This window comes from Chlorocebus sabaeus, chromosome 14 (genome assembly GCF_047675955.1).
Source record: "Chlorocebus sabaeus isolate Y175 chromosome 14, mChlSab1.0.hap1, whole genome shotgun sequence".
NCBI classification, from domain to species: Eukaryota; Metazoa; Chordata; class Mammalia; order Primates; family Cercopithecidae; genus Chlorocebus; species Chlorocebus sabaeus.
In genome coordinates, this window is record NC_132917.1 from 285,143 (window position 1) to 305,927 (window position 20,785).

The following is a 20,785-nucleotide window of genomic DNA, read 5'->3' on the forward strand; positions in this document are numbered from 1 at the left end:
CTGCCTCACAGCTGCCAAGCGTCCCTGGGCCCTCAGTGAAGCCTCTGCCGTTCTTGATGCAAAGTTTAGAGGCTGACTCTGGCTTTCTTGGAGATGTTCCTGACATCTTTTACCTTTAGCTGAGTTTCATTTCTAAGTAAAGCCTATTTTCTTGTTTGTAAATAGGCAGAAAGAATGTTAGTTCCTTTATGTTAAGAAGGCAACACATGTTTATAGCATGCCTTATATACAGAACACCCGAGCATATTTTGCAAAATGTGCTATCAACTCCTAGCATCAGAAAAAACTGGGAGCTCTTACAATGCAGATTTGTAGGCTTGCTTGGGGCTGTTGCATCAAACTGTCTAAGGCCTAGAGCCCTTTATATTTTAAACAACCATGCCAAGTGGTTCCTATGCAAACTAAAAATGACACCAGACAGAGTAAGACATTGTTCCTATAGCAGAGGGATCCTATTCAGTAGGGAAGGGGTGTGTGTGTGGGGGTGTGTGTGTGTGTGTGTATGTGTGTGTGTACTGAGAGAGAATGAAAGAATAAGAGGAGGGAGAATTGTTCACAGCAGTGTTAAAACATACTTAGAAAAACAAATGAGTTGGTTAAGTGGCTTTGGTTTAAGATGGCCAGGTGAACACACATACTTATCTTTTTTCTTGCTGATTTGCTATAAAATGATAGTTGGAAAATACATTTAGAAGAAATCTCCAAAACACAGAGAATGTGATCTTTTCTCACGTGCCTGGGAGATGGTGGGGTGGAGCACCTGGGCCATGGGGGTCCCCTGGTCCCAGGGAGACCTCAGCTTGTCCATGGCAGAACCAGGAGGGTGGGAGGGGGCAGGAATGAGAAGCAGACTCAGAACGTGACCTGAGGAAGGTCTGTGGACAAACACATTCGCTGTCCCCACCCTAGCCCCGGGGCTGCAGCACAGCTCTGACTAGGGATCAGGAATGCCTGGGGACTTTCCCACAGGGAAAGGGGTGAAGCCAGCAGGGAGAGCTGGAGAGACTGTGGGGCGTCATCAGCTTTCCAGCCTGAAGTCGGCCTTGTCGTGGTGTTTCTGTTGCTGCCTTCATCTGATAGCCCTGAAGAAAGTGGCAGCCTCTGGGAGGTGAACAGGGAGGCCTCAGTGGCCAGGGGCTCGATTTTGTGACTGATGCAGGAGTACTTAGATTCAAAACATGAATATGCATTGTCCTATTGAGATGATTCTATCAGAGTAGATGGAAAAGGTGCAAAGTGGACGACACAGACTCAAAATTTGGAGGGGACGAGGGGGAGGAGCAGCTCACTAATTGGGCCCCGACTTTCCCGGGTGTCTATACTGCTAGAGCTTTGCTCACAGCCGCGGGTGTCCACTCGATGCCAGTAACTGCACCGAGCACTCAGCACACACCTGCTCCCACGCACCACACACTCATCCAGGTGCCGGGAGCTCCGTCCTGAGCAAACAGAGGAAAGCCCTGTTCTCATGGAACATCCATCCTGGTGAGGAGAGAGTGAAGACAAACAAAACAAATCGAGCATACAGTGTGTCAGGTGATGAAATGCTAAGTAGAAACGCAAAGCCAGACAAGGGTCAGGCAGAAGGGCCAGTGTTTGTGACCTGAGACTGGGTGCAGGCCCCGCAGGGCCGTGAGGCTGCTGTGGGACTGATTCCACTGACACTGGAGGTCAGGCGTGGGCCCTCTGTGAAGTCCCCAATGTGGGATTAAGGGACAAGTGGAAGAGCCCCAGTTTAACCCTAGGTGTGTTTTGGTACGTAGCCATGCTGACTAGAAGAACCTGAGATGGATTCGGTTCACGGGGAATGGAGGTGCCCTAGCTCCCATTCACAACTGCATCTTAAAAAGCAAAGTGAGCGAGTTTTACGCAAAGATGATTTCACTGGATTTCCGCATTTATCGTCACGTTATGGGGGCCTCCGAGCGCCTCTCTTGGCTTCCACACAACGGATCACATCACGTTTCCGACCAGAGAAACACAGAAATGTGTGCTTGTAAACATCTGGAATTTAATTCAGTGGAAAAAATAACTTGTGGGGAGAGTGATACACATCTAGGTCTGTGTTCAGCTTGGGGGCTTGCCAGCCAGTGGCTTTTTTTTTTTATCATCTTTAATCCTGGGAGAGTTGTTACTGAAAGAGGGAGCATTTGTGCAGCTCAGAAATGCATAACAATCCCCCACTTCAGTGAATCCAAAGAAAACACAGATTACAAAGCACCGTTTGAGGCGGGGATCAGGAGGCAACCGAGACAAATACGTTTCTGTCCATTTGGACAGGAGCTTTGGGAGCTTGCCTGTACTTCCTCTCTCACTGGCTTTAGGTGACTAAACCTTGGGGCTATTCGGTCACTGCTGTGTAGAGCTGGCATCAAGACTGAACCTGTTTCTTCTTTGAAATCTCTTGAAACAACTGCTGCTGCCTGGGAAGGTGTGGAGAGGCTTGGCTGCAGTGGGAGCAATGGGAAGGTGTGGAGAGGCTTGGCTGCAGTGGGAGCGAAAGGCCGTCTGACTTGATGGCGTGGCTGTTTCCCAAGGTGAAAACATTGAGGCGTCTGTCTGCAGCCCAGGCACCAGGGGTCCCTCACCACTGCGGCCAGACCCTCCTGTCTTCTGACCCCCTGTCCTGGCGGCATCTCACTGCCACGAGGAAGCTTCTCTGGGTGCGCGGGGGCAGTGGCCCCTGGACAGCTGACCTGTGTCAGGCTTAGAAGTTGCTTTGGTTTTGATTTTTAGTGTATTTGTTTGATATGGTTTGGCTCTGTGTCCCCACTCAAATCTCATCCTGTAGCTCCCATAATCCTCACGTGTGTGGAAGGACCTGGTGGGAGATGATTGAATCACAGGCGCGGGTCTTTTCCTGCCGTTCTCGTGAGGGGCGGGTCTTTCCCGCGCTGTTCTCGCGAGGGGCGGGTCTTTTCCTGCCGTTCTCGTGAGGGGCGGGTCTTTCCCGCGCTGTTCTCGCGAGGGGCGGGTCTTTCCCGTGCTGTTCTCGTGATAGTGAATGGGTCTCACGAGATCTGATGGTTTTAAAAACGCGAATTTCCGTGCACAAGCTCTCCGTTTGCCTGCTGGCGTCCGTGTGGAATGTGGTGTGCTCCTCCTGGCCTTATGCCATGATTGTGAGGCCTCCCCAGCCACGTGGAACTGTAAGTCCAGTTAAAACTCTTTCTTTTGTCCAGTCTTGGGTATGTCTATCAGCAGCATGAAAACACACTAATACAGTTTCTACTTGCATTTATTTAACACTTCACTAATTTTCTCACTTGGTATTTATGAAACAGATGTCTTTAAATTGAGGAGGGGAGAAAGAAGAGGAATGTTTTTTTAAAAACCATAAAACAGGTTACCCAGTGCCTTCAAGACTGAACTTTATCATAGTTTCCACAGCAAGTAGCTGGAGAAAGTGCAACCAAGGTTGCAAAGTGGACGGCCATGCAGGGCCCAGGGTGCAGGAAGGAAGAGGGGTGGCCTCATGGCTCCTCAGCCCAAGAGTCTCGAGCCAGTGGCCGTTGGGGCTGTGGGTTGAAAACAGGCCAGCAGCTTCTAGCACGTCCCTCCCGATACTCTTCACGTTCTCCCGAGGACGCGTCCCTCGCGATTCTCTCCCGAGTTCTCCTGAGGATACACGGCTTTTGGCCATGGCAGCAGGTCAGTACCCATAGGCTAGGATGTTAGCAAGCACCTGGAGGGCTGTGGGGTCAGAAAGGCCGTGTGGTGAGACTGGAATGCACCTACTGTGTTTCTTATAGACTCCTCTGTTTAGCTGAATGTTTGAAACATGGTAGATAATAAGTATTTTTAATGGTTAAATCAATTCATTTACTTCATTTGACCAAGAGTGGAAATTTCAAACAGGACATTGGGGAAAATTTTCAGTCAGAAAGGCTTTTAATTCTCTTTAAATCAAAACGGTTTACATAGGTGATATTGAAGGCCCTGTCTTAATACAAAAAGCTATTGAAACAGTGTTACGAAGGTTATTGCAGAAAGATTGCTCAGAAGAGCCTAATTAATAAAAGTAGCAGTTAATATTCCAAGAGGAATGTTCTCTTTGATTAGGAAAACCAGCAAGCACTCACCAAAAGACAGGGTAGGCCCAGAATGTTTATATTTGTTATAGGAGACCAGACAGTATTTCCTGTATGAATACTGAATAGTGCTTGCAACTTAGGGCATATGCTTTGCATAACATGTAATAGAGTTCAGATGGGACTTTTGTCTCATGCTGAATAGATGGCTATGGGGCAGAAATGGGTGCACGAGGGTCACCGCCCACCTTGATCTGAGAGCATCCACAGAAACTCGAATGTAGGTGGCCTGAGGGAGGCCTGGATGGTCCTGAGCCGCCCGGCATGGCCAGTGTGGGAAACGAGTGAAAAGAAATTTAGTTTAAATCCCAGAATAGTGGTAAATGGACGAGTTTGGTTGAGCTGAGTCAGGGAGGAGTGTTGTAGAAGGCGGTGCTCAAGCAGCACGAGAGACACAGACTCGTTTCCTGAGCGCGGCGGAGCCAGGTCCTGACCCAGCGGCTCTGCACAGCTCGCCTCATTCAAGGCAGGTTTTGGTCCCGGCTGTTCCACTAATTAGCATATGACCCCGGCAGCATGACCTCCTTGACCTCTGTCCTGCAAATGTGAAACGGGTGGATCCTGTAGGACCCCTGCAGGCTCTGTGCAAATTCAGTTAGAATGACTCACCATTCCCCCAAGTAAATGGTATTTTTCACTTTTCGGCAACACCACTTTCTCTTGTACAGTCAGAGCTGTCAGCCCACACAAAAGAGGAGAGTCTGAGGCTTTAGCTTGATGAACACGTTTATTATGATGGGATGAACATCAGAGCCCGCAGCTCTTGGCCCTGCTGGTGGCAGAGGCTTTGTACCGTGTAACAGTGACCTGAATATGGAAGCAGAAGGGAGCTTCTAAGGAACGGATGCCGAGAGTCTCTCTCCTGTCCTGGCCTGGACACTGGGGTTCAGGTAAGAGGGTGGAAGGACATTGGCCAGATCAGTGCTGTGATCGCTATGGCTGCTTCAAGGTCTGGCAGGAGCTAGGCTTCGCCTGGAGGCTCCTCACAGCCCCTTGCACCAGCTTTCAGCAGGGGGATTGCAGGAGAAACACTCGGTGAGTCAGAGACACGGTGTGGTGTCAGGGTGACACACACACTTTCTCAGTTTCAGGAGAACTTTTCTGTCATTTTGGCCAAAAGTTTTTCTATGTTTGTAAAGAGGCTGGTTCTTTCTTGTTATCCCCGAGGATCCAGTTTCCTGTTGCCCTGCAGCTAATCAGCTTCACCAGACGTGGACCTTCAGGCTTAGGGATACATGAATCTGAAATCCAAGCCATGGTTGTAACAGCGATAATATGAGGAAAGAGTAAGAAACCAGATTTTTACATTGCTTTCAGAATAGAGCAACAAGCAGATGCTTGTACAGTCTGGTGTCAGCCAAAAAAGAGCCTGTTCCAATAAGCAGAAATAATAAAGTCCTGATTTCTCCCTTTTTGAAAAAGAACTAACCAGTTACAGTGTAATATCAAGACACGTTTATTCACTTGCTCTGAATAAACGCGAGTGTGAATGTGAATGAAGGTGGGGAGCTTTGCTGCTGAGCCCACGTGGCTGAATGGCCAGGGAGCCTGGCAAGGATGTGCCCTCACGTGTCCACGTTTTGGGAACGCAGGAGACAGGCCTCGCCGCCCGCGTTCCGCTGCTGGTAGAAGACATCTGCTGGGAATGTGTGTGTGGGCGCGTGTGTGTATGGGCGTGTGTGTGAGGGCATGTGCATGTGGGCGTGTGTGCGGGCGTGTGTGCAGATGTGTGTGGGCGTGTGTGCGGGCGTGTGTGCAGATGTGTGTGGGCGTGTGTGTGCAGGTGTGTGTGTGCGGGCATGTGTCCACAGACCGGGCGTGTGTGTGTGGGTGTGGGCGTGTGTGCAGGTGCATGTGTGGGGTGCGTGTGTGTGCGGGTGCATGTGTGTGCGGGTGTGTGGGCGTGTGTGTGGGCGTGTGTGCGGGCGTGTGTGTAGACGTGTGTGTGCAGGCGTGTGTGTGCAGGGTCGTGTGGGGTGTGCAGGTGCGTGTGTGTGTGGGCGTGTGTGTGCAGCAATGTGTGTGGGTGTGTGGGCACGTGTGTGCGGGCGTGTGTGTGGGGGCATGTGTGGGCGCACACGGGCATGTGTGTGTGGGCGCGTGTGTGCCTGCGTGTGGGGGTTCACGTGTGTGCGGGCAGAAAAGCACCAACGTGTAAATAGCTGGCGCTCACTTATGCACCACCAGGGCTGGAGTGTTTCATCTCCCCTGGTGGCTTAGTAAGTGACAGAATAGCACCAAGATGTGAACAGCCGGCGCTCTGCTTGCAGAGAGGCGGGAGGGCCGCGCCACAGCCCTCCCCGCGCCTGCCACAGGGTTGCTTGATTTGTGCCAGCACATCCGGGCCCCACACCCCCTTCCCCTTGGACATCAGGTGCAATCCACGCAGCATGTGCTTGTTATGAAGCAGGAATTAGAACGCAGGTTCCACTTTGGACTGGACCTGACACTTCCAACATCCTGAAGAAGTTGTTCTTTAAGGGTGCTGTGCAGTGGGACTGAGGTTTTAATTAAAGGCAGTTGGGGTCGCCGCCTCCTTCATGTTTAAAGTTCTCAGCTACACGGTGGAGGAGGAGAGCTCAGGGAAGGAAAACTTCTGGGTTTTTTTTGAGACAAGGTCTCACTCTCTCGCCTAGGCTAGAGTGCAGTGGTGTGGTCACAGCTCACGGCTGAGTTTTTAAGAGGTAAATTTCCGGTGGAAACTCCTGATCCACGCTGGTTACCGCAGGACCTAGAGCCTGGGATGCTCTTCCTGGGTTTAGGATTCAGGGAGCAACGCCTGGTCCGGAGGAAAAGCGCCAGGCAGTGCTGTGGTGACTCCAGGGAGGCGCTGGCCCGCGGAGAGGTGTGCCGAGAAACTGTCTACCACACCGCTTTGTACCTTTCATTCCATCCATGGATATATTTTAAAAGTTTGATTGTTATATCTTTTATAAAAGAAAGAAAAAAGAATTAGCAAGCCCTTGGGTGGTAGGAATCCTAAGTCTTTTCTGTAAACGCGGGCCACTCTTTCTCTTCCCCCATTTATCATCAAGTAAAATGAAACAAAAGCAGAAAACATTTTTTCCCCAAGTTTCTACATCTTTGCTCCACCTTGGTTTGCTTGGTGGGCCTGGGGCACTGCATCTGTATTCCTGGATGGGCAGATGACTCCTGACTTCACAGAGTGATGCCAGTTGCCATGGGCTGCTCCTCACACCCTCTCTTCATCTCTGAGCACTTTTCACAGTGAGATTTCATGCTGGAGTTCATGCTTTCACCCCAGTCAAACCTAGCCTGCTGGTCCTGGGTGCAGCGTGACATCTGAACTGCACCTGCCTGGTTGTAGGTTCCAACTAATGGATGCTCATGTTGAGCACGTCCTTCTCAGAAGTGGCTCTGGAGAGGCTGCTGTGGAAATTGTCATCAGGTGATGTGAGGTGAGTCAAAATGGGCGATCAAAACTGTTGCTGGCTTAGACCCATATCCATCTCTTAAGCCTGTCAATTCAGAAGTCTGCACATTGCTGAGAAAGGCAGAGGAAAGGCCACAGCAAGAGAGAAAAAGGCTGGGAGAGAAAACCTCCAGACATTCAGGTCTCCCTGACAACCAGTGTGAGGTAGCCCATGTGGAGGTGCTCGGTCCTGCAGCACAGAGTCAACTTCTGCTCCGTCTGCAGCAACGGGGACCATGTCTGCAGCTGGAGCGATGGACCAGGCTAAATGGGACAGATTTCCGCTTAGCTCCGAGCCCTCAATAGACAAGGATCCCATCTCACTTCTCATTTTTCTGGTGACCAGCACAGCCAGAGACACACAGATGTATTTCCCATGGGTGCTGGATAATGAACTCCAGTTACACAGCTTTAAAAGCCCAGGGTCCTGCTCACTCGTGGGTGCTGGATAATAACCGCTAGTGACGTGGCCCCAAAAACCCGGGGTCCTGCTCACCCGTGGATGCTGGGTAATAAACCCAGTGACATGGCACCAAAATCCCAGGGTCCTGCTCACCCGTGGATGCTGGGTAATAAACCCCAGTGACATGACCCTGAAAGCCCAGGGTTCTATTGGAGTCACAGAGTCCCTGCAACTTGGAAATCACCCAGCGCTGACGTTTTAGACAGGAGTTGAGACAATCCACCCAGCGCTGATGTTTTAGGCAGGAGTTGAGACAATCCATGAGGTGCTATGGCCTACGTAATAATATCTTTGGTAGAATATTTCCTATATTTATAGACAATAGGATAGCCATGCTATAAAAGAAATTTAAAAGTATATTAAGCATCTAAAATAATATTAATGTTTAGACATTAAAACACACCTACTTTGGCTCTCAAAAGATAAAGTAAAAGAAGTTGTATAAAAGTCTCATCCAAGTGATGCATGCCAATACTTACACCACTGCTTTCAGGGAAGTGTGCTCTGCCCCCAGTGCGGATGCCTGAGCATCCTGTGTGTGACTGGAGTAGGACTTGGTTTGTGGGTGATCACGGAGATGGAGACTGAGAAGCAGATCCTAGTTTTGCTACTGACAAAAAGTATGGGCAATTCACTGTTCTCGACAGTTCTTGAATCCCACAGGTGAAAAATGGAAACGTGTGTACAGGTTCCACCCACTCCACCTATGGCAAATCATGAGAAGAGGTCAACTGTGATGTATAAGGTCATTTTTTACCATACTCGTCTCTGATGTCTGGCCAGGCATAAAGAGAGGCTTTTGTGTCCCCAGATAGAAGGAAGTCATGGATGGCAGAGGGTGTGCTCAGGGGGACAGGAGGATGTGGGTGGGGCAGGTGGGGAGGAGCAGGAGGGATGTGGCTTTGGAGTCAGAATCCTGGAGTTGTATTCAGACTATGTGACCTTAGCAAGTTTTACATTCAGCTTCCTCATCTGCAAAACAGGAACCAGAGTCCCTATCACGCAGGGTAATTGTGTTCATGAAGTTAGCTTATAAATGAAAAATGTTTAACCTGGTGTCTGACCTAAAGGAACAATTGGTAGTAATTTATCCTCTTTTCCAGTGCAACTGGTAGTGTGGTGTTTCTCTTTCAGGCTAGCAGCCATGCCGTAAAAGAAATTTAAAAGTATTTACTTCGGATCTAAAAAGATTAGTGTAAAACCTGTCTCTGTCATCACACCCACCTTCACCTGCTGCACCTCCAGGAAGCAGCCAGGTGGCAAGAGAGGCGAGAGGAGCCATGTGACAAGGAGGCTGCGTGGGAAAGTGGGCCCAGCTTGAGGACTGGCCATTATAAATACCACTGTAAGACACGGGGCAGGCTCACCGGGGCTGCCTTGCTGCAGAGAGCTCTTGGTCGAGAGCATGCAGAAGGAAGGACGTTGTGCATGTGATACTTGATTTTGAGATCACATGAAGCAAACAGATAGGGAAAACATGTTGCTACTTTGGCAAACTGGTGAGAAGGATGAGAATCTCAAGATGGAGTAGCAAACCTACTTAAAGGGATGACCAGCTATGGGAAGACTGTCTTCCTGATGTGGGACCCTGCGGACCATGCTGACACGCTCATGTTCCCTTACCTTTTCTACACCACACCCGGGCAGTGTCACCTCTCCACCCACACCTGGCCTGGCACCACTCCTGTCACCGGACTCCCAGGAACACTCCGCTCAGCAGTCGGCTCTTTGGGATCTCCAGATGCCCTGTGTCTCTGGTGTTTCAAGGCCGACACTTGAGGGCCTTTTTGTTTGTTTTTCCCCTTATAGCCCTAGGTTTCTTCAGAAGTCGAGTCCCATGAATTTCAACTAGAATTCTTAGATTCTCTTCAACAAACTCTCCTTGGTGCTTTACAGAAAGAACCTGTGAGTCAGCTTCCCAGATGAGCCTCTCAGTGACAATGATGGCGTCTCACGCCTCCTCCAGTTAGGAACGGCACTGAGCTGTTCTGGGCTGAGGGGTGGGCTCCTCCCAGGTAGCCTTCTGAGCCCTGAGGCAGGCTGGACACAACAGGCATTGAGAACGGAAACCTTTTTTTTTTTTTTTTGAGACGGAGTCTCGCTCTGTCGCCCAGGCTGGAGTGCAGTGGCCGGATCTCAGCTCACTGCAAGCTCCGCCTCCCGGGTTCACGCCATTCTCCTGCCTCAGCCTCCCGAGTAGCTGGGACTACAGGCACCCTCCACCTCGCCCGGCTGGTTTTTTGTATTTTTTAGTAGAGATGGGGTTTCACCGTGTTAGCCAGGATGGTCTCAATCTCCTGACCTCGTGATCCACCCGTCTCGGCCTCCCAAAGTGCTGGGATTACAGGCTTGAGCCACCGCGCCCGGCCTAGAGAACGGAAACCTTTAATGCTACAAGGAAAGCTTAGAGACTTCTATTCCTTTTTGGAGTCTTCTTTTGTTGTTGTTGTTGTTGTTTCTGAGCAGGGTGTGGCAGGCAGATGGAGGCTCCGACGTGATCTCCTGCTCTGGTGCAGTGCTCATACCAATGCAGTGTGCGTGCTCCCTTCCCTTCCCTTTCCTCCCCTTCCCTCCCCCTTCCCCCTCCCCTCCCCTCCCCCTTCCCCCTCCCCTCCCCTCCCCCCCTTCCCTCCCCTCCCCTTCCCTTTCCTTTTCTTTCTTTCCTCTCTTTCCTTCTTTTCTTTCTTGCTTTTCTTGTCCTTCCTTCCTTCCTTCCTTCCTTCCTCCTTCCTTCCATCCCTCCCTCCCTCCTTCCTTTTTCTTTCATTTCTTTTCTTTCTTTTTTAAAAAATATATTTACTTGTGTGTGTGTGTGTGTGTGTGTGTATGTGTGTGTGCTCAGATTCTTTTTTTTTATTTCAATAGGTTTTTGGGAACAGGTGGTGTTTGGTTACACGAATAAGTTCTTTAGTGGTGATTTCTGAGATTTGGGTGCACCCATCACCCAAGCAGTGTACCCCATACCCAATGTGTAGTGTTTTATCCCTCACCCCCTCCCACCCTTTCCCTCATTTCCCCTAAGTCCATTGTATCATTCTTATGCCTTTGCATCCTCATAGCTTAGCTCCCACTTATGAGCGAAAACAAATGATACTTGTTTTTCCTTTCCTGAGTTACTTCACTTAGAATAATGGTCTCCAATTCCATCCAGGTTGTTGCAAATGCCATTATTTCATTCTTTTTTGTGACTGAATAGTATTCCATAATATATACACATATATATACAACATTTTCTTTATCCACTCATTCATTGAGGGCATTTGGGCTGGTTCCATATTTTTGCAATTGTAAATTGTGCTGTCATAAACATGCATGTGCAAGTATCTTTTTCATATAATAACTTCTTTTCCTCTGGGTAGATACCCAGGAGTGGGATTTCTGGATCAAATCGTAGTTCTTTAAGGAATTTTCACACTATTTCCCATGGTGGTTGTACTAGTTTACATTCCCACCAACAGTATAAAAGTGTTCCCTTTTTACCACATCCATGCCAACACCTATTATTTTTTTATTTTTTGATTATGGCTATTCTTGCAGAAGTAAGGTGGTATCACATCGTGGTTTTGATTTGCATTTCCCTGATCATTAGTGACATTGAGCATTTTTTCATGTTTGTTGGCTATTTGCACATCTTCTTTTGAGAATTATGTATTCATTTCCTTAGCCCACTTTTTGATGAGACTTTTTTTTCTTGCTGATTTATTTGAGTTTGTTGTAGATTCTATGTATTAGTCCTTTGTCAGATGCATAGTTTGCAAAGATTTTCTCCCACCTGTGGTTTGGCTGTCTACTCTGCTTATTATTTCTTTTGCTGTGCAGAAGCTTTTTAGTTTCATTAAGTCCCATCTATTTGTCTCTGTTTTTGTTGCTTTTGCTTTTGGGTGCTTGGTCATTAAGTCTTTGCCTAAGTCAGTGTCTAGAAGGGTTTTCCCAATGTTGTCTTCTAGAAATCTTACAGTTTCAGGTCTTAGATTTAAGTCTTTGATCCATCTTTAGTTGATTTTTGTATAAGGTGAGAGATGAGGATCCAGTTTCATTCTCCTACATGTGACCCAATTGTTGGGTGTTTTAGAATCTATGAGGGCAAATATGAAAATGAATCTCTGCTCACTGAACTTAGCTTAAGTTCTAAAGTTCCATAGTTATGCCCAACAGCTATGATGAGAAGAAGATGGATGAAGAGATAGTTCTTCATAGAGCCAAATTGGCTGGCAAAGATTACTCATAGTCCTCTGTCAACTTCTCCACCCCTGCCTTGCAACACACAGCTCAGTGTTTCCAGATGTACCCAGTTTCATAGTTTCTTATTTTCCACACCCTTGGGATGCCTCCTGATGAACCTGGAACTCTCTCTTGCTATGTCAGGTCCAAGAGAAACATTTTATGGCTCAAAAGCGGAGTGATGGTGTGGGATTGGTGGCATGTGTTAAGTATCTTTGCCATGTCTATCATGATACTGTTTTAGAAGATGAGAGTCATGAAGGTCCCATGAACACATTGTTGAGCTGGTAATTTTTGAACTCCCATGACTCAGAATCAAACCATATCTGTTTGTTTTTGTTTAATTTTCCAAGTTTTATATAGAGTTCCCATAAATAAAACATTGTGCTGTGAGAATGTGAGGGCATGAAAACAAATATAGTTTAGCCAACAGCAATACCTCATATTCTAGTCTTTGGAGCTGTTTCTCAGGCACCCTGAATTTTATAGTAAAAAATTATGGGGCTCCAAATATGTTAGTAACATGGAAATTTATATATATATATATATATATTTGTATATATATGTATATTATATATATATAATGTTAAATATGTTTTTGTGCAAAATCTTGTTTTATGCCATAATCAGCAAGAACATGGGACTCTCACCAGTATGGATAGCGTGTGACTGCAGTGGAGTCCCTCTGCACTGGCTGTGGCACAGTTCTCAGTTTATATCCTGATTTATTTGTGGGATAGAAGTAAGCTTGAGAGCTAGTTTTTCTCATCAGTGACATATATTGACGACAATGTGCCTATGACCTATATCCACAAACTTACTATGTTTAGACGTATTTGTGGGTTGATGACCAGCAACACTTTTAAAAGGGTCTCATTCTTTCCCTTGGATATTTTCAGGATGACTTTATATTAATATACAAATATTCCTATGTATTTTGATTTTCAGGGCCATTAATTCTTCTCAGCAACACCATAGTCCCTACCTAAGTACTGATTCAATAGTAGACATGAGTGAGAGTTTTGCTTGCCTACGTAAGGTGCTATAATTGATAGAATATTGAAGATAAGTTTTTGAAAGAAAGGGAAAGGTAAAGGATGAGTAAATTTAGTAAAAGAAAAATAGGGCTCCTAATTATCAGAATGAAAGCTTAGGTAGGTGAAGTGGGATGATCTGAGAAAACATGTCATCTCTCAAAGATGGGAAGAAGTCTTAGACATCAAACAATCTCAAATCATCCACTAAGTGAAATTTAGGAAAAATTTATTTTTTTAATCAAAAAGTGGGCTTGACAGATTTTTTGATAGATCCATAATATGGGAAAGTATCAGGCAAAAAAAAAATTTTGGACTAAATTAGAGGTGGGATAATCAGAGGAAAGTATAATTAAATTAATTAAACAGTAGTCAGTGAGATAGTGTATCAGTTAATTTTGGTTAAGTAACAAATGACTTCAAAACTTAATAGTTAAAATAATAGTCATTTTATTCAGCTCACAATTATGTAGGTTAGATGGGTGGTTCTTTGGCCACTCTCTGGAGGGCTCTTTCATTCAGTGGATAGTTGGCAGGTCTGTTGGTGGCCAGCGGGTAGCTGATGCATGATGTAGGTTGACCTCACTTAAGAGTCTGGTGTTTGGCAGGGTGTTGGCCAGGGGTTAGCTAATTATTAGCTGAGGTTTTTATTTATTCACCATCTGTTTTTTCACTTACCGGGATAGCTTAGCTTCATTCACATGCCAGTCTTAAGATTCCATTTTGGAAACCCAATCGTATCAATAATTACATTAATTGTAAATGGGCCAAATATTACAATTAAATTGCAGAGATTGTCAGACTGAATAAAAATGTAAGACTTAATTACCTGCTGCCTGCAAGAGACTTTAAATATAAAGAAACATAAGTTGAAAGTAAAATGATGAAAAAAATATACCAGGCAATCAAAATAAGAAAGTTAAATTGGCTATATTAGTACCAGACAATGTAAACTTAAATGCAGGAATTATTACAAGAAATAAAAAGGAGTATTTAATAGTTATAAAAATTTCAAGTTTGTAGGAAGACCAAATAATCATTAGTAATGTAGGTAGCTAAATATAGTGCCTCAAAATAAATGAAAGAAGCATGATAGAATGAATGGGAGAAAAAGCCAAATACAAAATTATAGTGAAGATTTTTAACATCATTTCTCAGAAATTGATATAACTGCCCCCAATCTAGAAAACACCCAAATTCTTGGAAATTAAATCAACACATTTTTTTAATAACTCATGGGAAAGGGATGAAAGCACTAGAAACATTTTTACAAATATTTGAACTCTATGAAAATAAACATAGCAATATCAGTGTTTATAATAAAATCTAGAGATTTTAATGCTGATATTAGAAAATAACAATAAATGTATTTTTACATCTAAGGAACTAGAAAAAGAAAAAAATTAAACCCAAATAAATAGAATAAGGTAAATAATAAAGAGCTGAAATAAGTAAAATAGAGAAATGTAAACATTAAAGACAATTATAAATGCTATAAGTGGCCGGGCGCGGTGGCTCAAGCCTGTAATCCCAGCACTTTGGGAGGCCGAGACGGGCAGATCACGAGGTCAGGAGATCGAGACCATCCTGGCTAATGCAGTGAAACCCCGTCTCTACTAAAAATACAAAAAACTAGCCGGGCGAGGTGGCGGGCGCCTGTAGTCCCAGCTACTCGGGAGACTGAGGCAGGAGAATGGCGTAAACCCGGGAGGCGGAGCTTGCAGTGAGCTGAGATCGGGCCACTGCACTCCAGCCTGGGCGACAGAGCAAGACTCCGTCTCAAAAAAATAAAAAAATAAAAATAAAAAAATAAATAAATGCTATAAGTTGGTTCTTTGAACAGAAAAAAATACAAGCCTCTAGAAATACCAATCAAGGAAAATGGGAAAACATAAACTTACTATCATCAGAAATAAAAAAGCAGATCTCACTGCAATTTCTACAACATTTAGAAATATTATGAGGGAATATTATGAACAAAGTTATTTGATAATAACTTTGATAACTGGGAGAAATTTGATAACTGGGAGAAAATGGAGAAATTGTTTTACAGTTTAATAAAAATGACACAAAAATAAGTTAAAAATTTGAATAACCATATATCTAGTAACAAATTTGAACCTTTGTATTAAAGGATATTGAAGTTTATAAAAACAACCTCGCCACAAAGATGCTTTTAGTCTAGATGGCGCTATCTAGAATAACGCTGGAAGGAATAACAGAAACTTTAATAAACTCTGATGGAAAGTAGAGGACAGTGCAGGACATGTTGCAGTGTATTCTGTGAGCCCACACAGCCCTGATACCAAACATGACAAAGGCATTATTCTCCAGGAACATAATCTCAAAAGCTTTGTAACAAAATACTGACAAATAAAAGGATGAAAGATCATTATCAAGTGGGATATATCCCGGGAATACAAGGTTGATTTAACATTTGAAAATCCATCAATAAAAATCAGTATGTTAACAGAATAAAGAAAAAAGACATGATCATTTTAATATACATGGAAAACATTTGATTACATTAAACATGCATTCATGTTAAATAAAATTTTCAGCAAGTGTAAACAGAGAATAAAAAGAAACATCCTTAATCTGTGAATGGGAATCTGTGAAAAACCTACAGCTCATTTAATGGTGAAATGCTGAAGGCTTTCCTCCTACAGTCGGGAACGAGACAAAGATATTCTTTCTGATTATGTCAAGTCAACATTGAACCAGAGCTTTTAGTCAGTGAAATCACACAAGGAAAAGAAATAAAAAGGTATATAGATTGGAAGAAAGAAACAAAACTGTCTTTGCTCACATATGTCACAATTGTTTATGCAGAAAATTCTCAGGAATATACAAAATAACTATGAGAGTTAGTGAATTTAGCAAGGCCATAAGATACAAAAAAATATAAAAATTGATTGTACTTCCGTATGATAGCATCAATCATGTGGAAAATGAGATTAAATGTTATTTATAATAGAGTGAAAAGACAAAGTAATAGGAGCATATTTTATAAAAATGAGCAAAACATATACAGTGAAATTAAAGTAGACCTAAGCAAATGGAGATAACACTATTTTCATTAATTTAGACACTCAATTTTGTTAAGAATTCAAATATCCACAAATAGATTTTTAGATTCAATGCAATCCCAATCAAAATCTCAACAGTATGATTTGAAAAAAATTACAAGTTAAATCTAAAATGTATATGGAAAGCAAAGGACTCAGAATAACCCAAATACTTCTGATAAGGAAGAACAAAGCAGCAGGACACATGCTACCTAATTTCAAGACTTACTATAGAGCTCTAGCAATGAAGACAGTGTGATATTAGTACACATATAGACCATCAATGAAACAAGGAGAAGGATGGAATAGACACCCACATGGGAGGTAAATTGAATTCTGGCAAAAGTTCTACAGAAGTTAAATGGAGAAAGGAATATTTTCTTTTATACGATGCTGGGATAATTGAAAAAAAAAATGTGGAGATAAGACAACCCATATCCCTACTTCTCACTACACATGTAAACTATGGTTCATAGATCAATACAAAATATAAGCTATCACTATAAAGCTTCTAAAAACATAGGAGAATGTTCTGGCAACCGTGGAGTAGGCAAAAGTTCTTACAGTGAACAAAATAAGGCATTTACCTAAGGAGCAAATTGGAACATTAAGCTGTATTGAAGTTAAAAATTATTCTGTTTAAAACAGATCATTAAGACAACACGAAAGCAAAACAAGCTTAGAGAAAATATTCGTAATACACATATCAGGCAAAACATTTCTGTAAAGAGCATATAAAGAGCTCCAACAAATAAAAATAAATAAATACAAATGATTCAATGACTTATACATATATTCCACTAAATATATTCATGTTCAATAAAAACATTAAAATATCAAAAATATTAGATATGAGGATAATGTAATTAATGTCAGATGATACCACTTTGCACAGTGTATACCATTTGCTAAGATTAAAAATTCAACCACACTGATTGTCGAGGTGATTGCGAAGCACTTTGAACTCTTAACAGGTGCTCAGGAAGGGCCATAGACCAAGCACTTTGGAAACTGGAAGTTTCTCATTAAGGTAAAAATACACCTGCTCTATGACTCTTATACTGCGCTGGTATTTACCCAAGAAGTATAAAAATAACCATCCACAAAAATACTTGTGTAAGAATGTTTGTAGTAGCTTTACTCATAATTGCCAAAGCCTTAACCAATCCAAGTACCCACCAACAGGAAAACAGATTTTAAAGAGATGATACAATGATACAGCAAAATGCTACTGAGCAATTAAAAGGAATTGGACACAACAACACAATCTGAAAAACATGCTGAGTAAAAAACCCAGGCGTAAGTGTAAGTATTGCATGATTCCCTTGATAGGAAGTTTAAGAATAGACACTGTCTTGACAGGAACCAGAACCTTGGTGCCTGCAGGAGTTGCTGGCTGTTTCCTGATGCAGTTGGAGCAGAATGGGATGTTCTGGGTCAACAGAGATGTTTACCCGTCTTAACTCGTGTGGTCTTCTGAAGAATAGCCTTCAAAGTTATCCAGATCCTAATCCCTGGAACCTGAGAATGTTGCATGGATGAGGGAATTTGCAAATGTGATTACGTTAAGGAGCTTGAAATTTGTAGGTCATGCTGGATTACCCCAGTGAGCTCTAAATGTAATCACGTGTGTCTTTATGAAAGGGGAGCAGAGGGAGATTTGCAGACGGATGAGGAAGAAGATGAGAAAACAATGGACACAAGAAAGAAAAGGTGATGCAATTCAGGGACCCAAGCCAATAAATGAGGGTGACCTCCAGATACTGGAGAAAGGAAGGAAGCAGATGGGCTCTAGATCCTCCACAAGAAGCAGGACCCTGCCATCACCTTGATTTTGTCCCAGTGAAACCCATTTGTCATTTAGCTGCCAGAACTGTGTGGGCATAAATGTGTGTTGGTTTAAGCCATCAAATTTGCAGCAATTTGTTAAAGCTGCCATGGGAGACTAATACAACTGGCGTGGTAGTTCCATGAATGCACACATTCACCAAACCTTAACATGTAACCTTTGGATACTGGCATGATAGGTCCATGAATGCATATGTTCACCCACACACTAACTTGTACCCTTCACATACTGGTATGACAGTTCTATGAATGCATTCTTTCAACACACACTAACGTGTACCCTTCAGATACGGGCATGGTAGTGCCTTGAATACATGTGTTCACCAAACCCCAACATGTTCTCTTCAGATACTGGCATGATCCATGAATCCATGTGTTCACCAAATCCCAACATGTACTCTTCAGATATGGACATGGTAGTTCCATGAATGCATGTTTTCACCAAAGACCAACATGTACCCTTCAGATACTGGCATGATAGTTCCACGAATGCATATGTTCACCAAACTAAAATATGTACCTGATACGGTTAGGCTGTGTCCCCACTCAAATCTCATCTTGAATTGTAAATCCCATAATCCTCACGTGTTGTGGGAGGGTCCTGGTGGGAGGTAATTGAATCATAGGGGTGGATTTTTCCTGTGCTGCTTTCACGGTTTTATAAAGGGCAGTTCCCCTGAACGTGCTTTCTTGCCTGCTGCCATGTAAGACATTTTTTGCTCTTCCTTCGTCTTCTGCCATGATTGTGAGGTGTAGCCAGCCATGCTGAACTGTAAGTCAATTAAACCTCTTTCCTTTATAAGTTACCCAGTCTCAGGTATGTCTTCACAGCAGTATGAAAATGGACTAATACAGCACATTTATAGTGGGAGTGGGGTGCTGCTGTAAAGATACCCAAAATGTGGAAGTGACTTTGGAACTGGGTAACAGGCAGAGGTTGGAACAGTTTGGAAGGCTCAGAAGAAGATAGGAAGATGTGGGAAAGTTTGGAACTTCCTAGAGAGTTGGAGAGCTCAGAAGACATGAAGATGTGGAAAAGTTTGGAACGTCCTAGAGACTTATTAAATGGCTTTGACAAAAATGCTGATAGTCACATGGACAATAAAGTCCAGGCTGAGGTGGTCTCAGATGGAGGTGAACAATTGTTGAGAACTGGAGTAAAGGTCACCCTTGCTATGCTTTAGTGAAGAGACTGGCAGCATTTTGCCCCTGCCTTAGAGATCTGTGGAAATCTGAACTTGAGAGAGATGATTTAGGGTATCTGGTGGAAGAAATTTCTAAGCAGCAAAGAGTTCAAGAGGAAGCACAGTATAAAAATTTGAAAAATTTGCAGCCTGATGATGCAGTAGAAAAGAAAACCACATTATCTGGGGAGAAATTCAAGCTGGCAGCAAAAATCTGCATAAGTAATGAGGAGCCAAATGTTAATCATCAAGACAATGGGGAAAACATCTCTTGGCATGTCAGACACCTTCACAGCAGCTCCTTTCATGACAGGCCTGGAGGCCTAGGGGGAGAAATGGTTTCCCTGGCTGGGCCCAGGGCCCCCCTTTTGTGTGCAGCCTTGGGACTTGGTGCCCTGCATTCCAGCTGCTCCAGCCATGGCTAAAAGGGGCCAATGTATAGCTTGAGCCATGGTTTCAGAGGGTGAAAGCCCTAAGCCATGGGAGATTCCACGTGATCCTAGCCCTTCAGGTGTGCAGAAGACAAGAATTGAGGTTTGGGAACCTTGGCCTAGATTTCAGAGGATGTATGAAAATGCCTGGATGTCCAGGCAGAGGTGTGCTGCAGGGGCAGAGCCCTCATGGAGAACCCCTGCTAAGTCAGTGCAGAAGAGAAATGTGGGATTTGAACCCCCACACAGAGCCCCTACTGGGGCACTGTCTAGTGAAGTTGGGGTCTAAGCAGACCCCAGAATTGCAGATCCACTGACTGCTTGCACCATGCACCTGGAAAAACTGCAGACACTCAGCACTAGCCTCTGAAAGCAGTCAGGATGATGGGCTGTACCCTGCAAAGCCACAGGGGCAGAGCTGCCCAAGGCTGTGGGAACCCACCTCTTTCATTAGCATGACCTGGATGTGAGACAAGGAGTCAAGAGAGATCATTTTGGAACTTTAAGATATAATGACTGCCCTATTAGATCTCCGACTTGCATGGGGTCTGTGACCTCTTTGTTTTGGCCAATTTCTCCCATTTTGGAAGGGTGTATTTACCCAATTCCTCTACTCCCATTGTATCTAGAAAGTAACTAACTTGCCTTTGATTTTATAGGCTCATAGGTGGAAGGGACTTCCCTTGTCTCAGGGGAGACTTTGGACTATGGACTTTTAAGTTAATGCTGAAATGAGTTAAGACTTTGAGTGTTGAGAAGGCATGATTGGTTTTGAAGTGTGAGGACATGAGATTTGGGAGGGGCCAGGGGTAGAATGATATGGTTTGTCTGTGTCCCCACCCAAATCTCATCTTGAATTGTAGTTTCCGTACCCAATGAGAGGTAATCAAATCATGGAAGTGGATTTTCCCATGCTGTTCTCTTGATAGTAAATATGCCTCATGAGATCTGATGGTTTTATAAAGGGCAGTTCCCCTGCACATGCTCTCTTGCTTGCTACCATGTAAGATGT

At 44.2% G+C, this 20,785-nt stretch overlaps 1 long non-coding RNA gene across 1 annotated transcript; it reads left to right on the plus strand.

Annotated features, from left to right (window-relative positions):
- Window positions 1-3,195: 3,195 nt before the first annotated feature.
- On the plus strand, window positions 3,196-18,953 carry LOC140713402 (uncharacterized). Its single transcript, XR_012095477.1, has 4 exons — window positions 3,196-3,651; window positions 4,760-4,981; window positions 8,481-8,613; window positions 17,673-18,953. It is a non-coding gene; the product is annotated as an uncharacterized lncRNA (long non-coding RNA).
- Window positions 18,954-20,785: the final 1,832 nt, after the last annotated feature.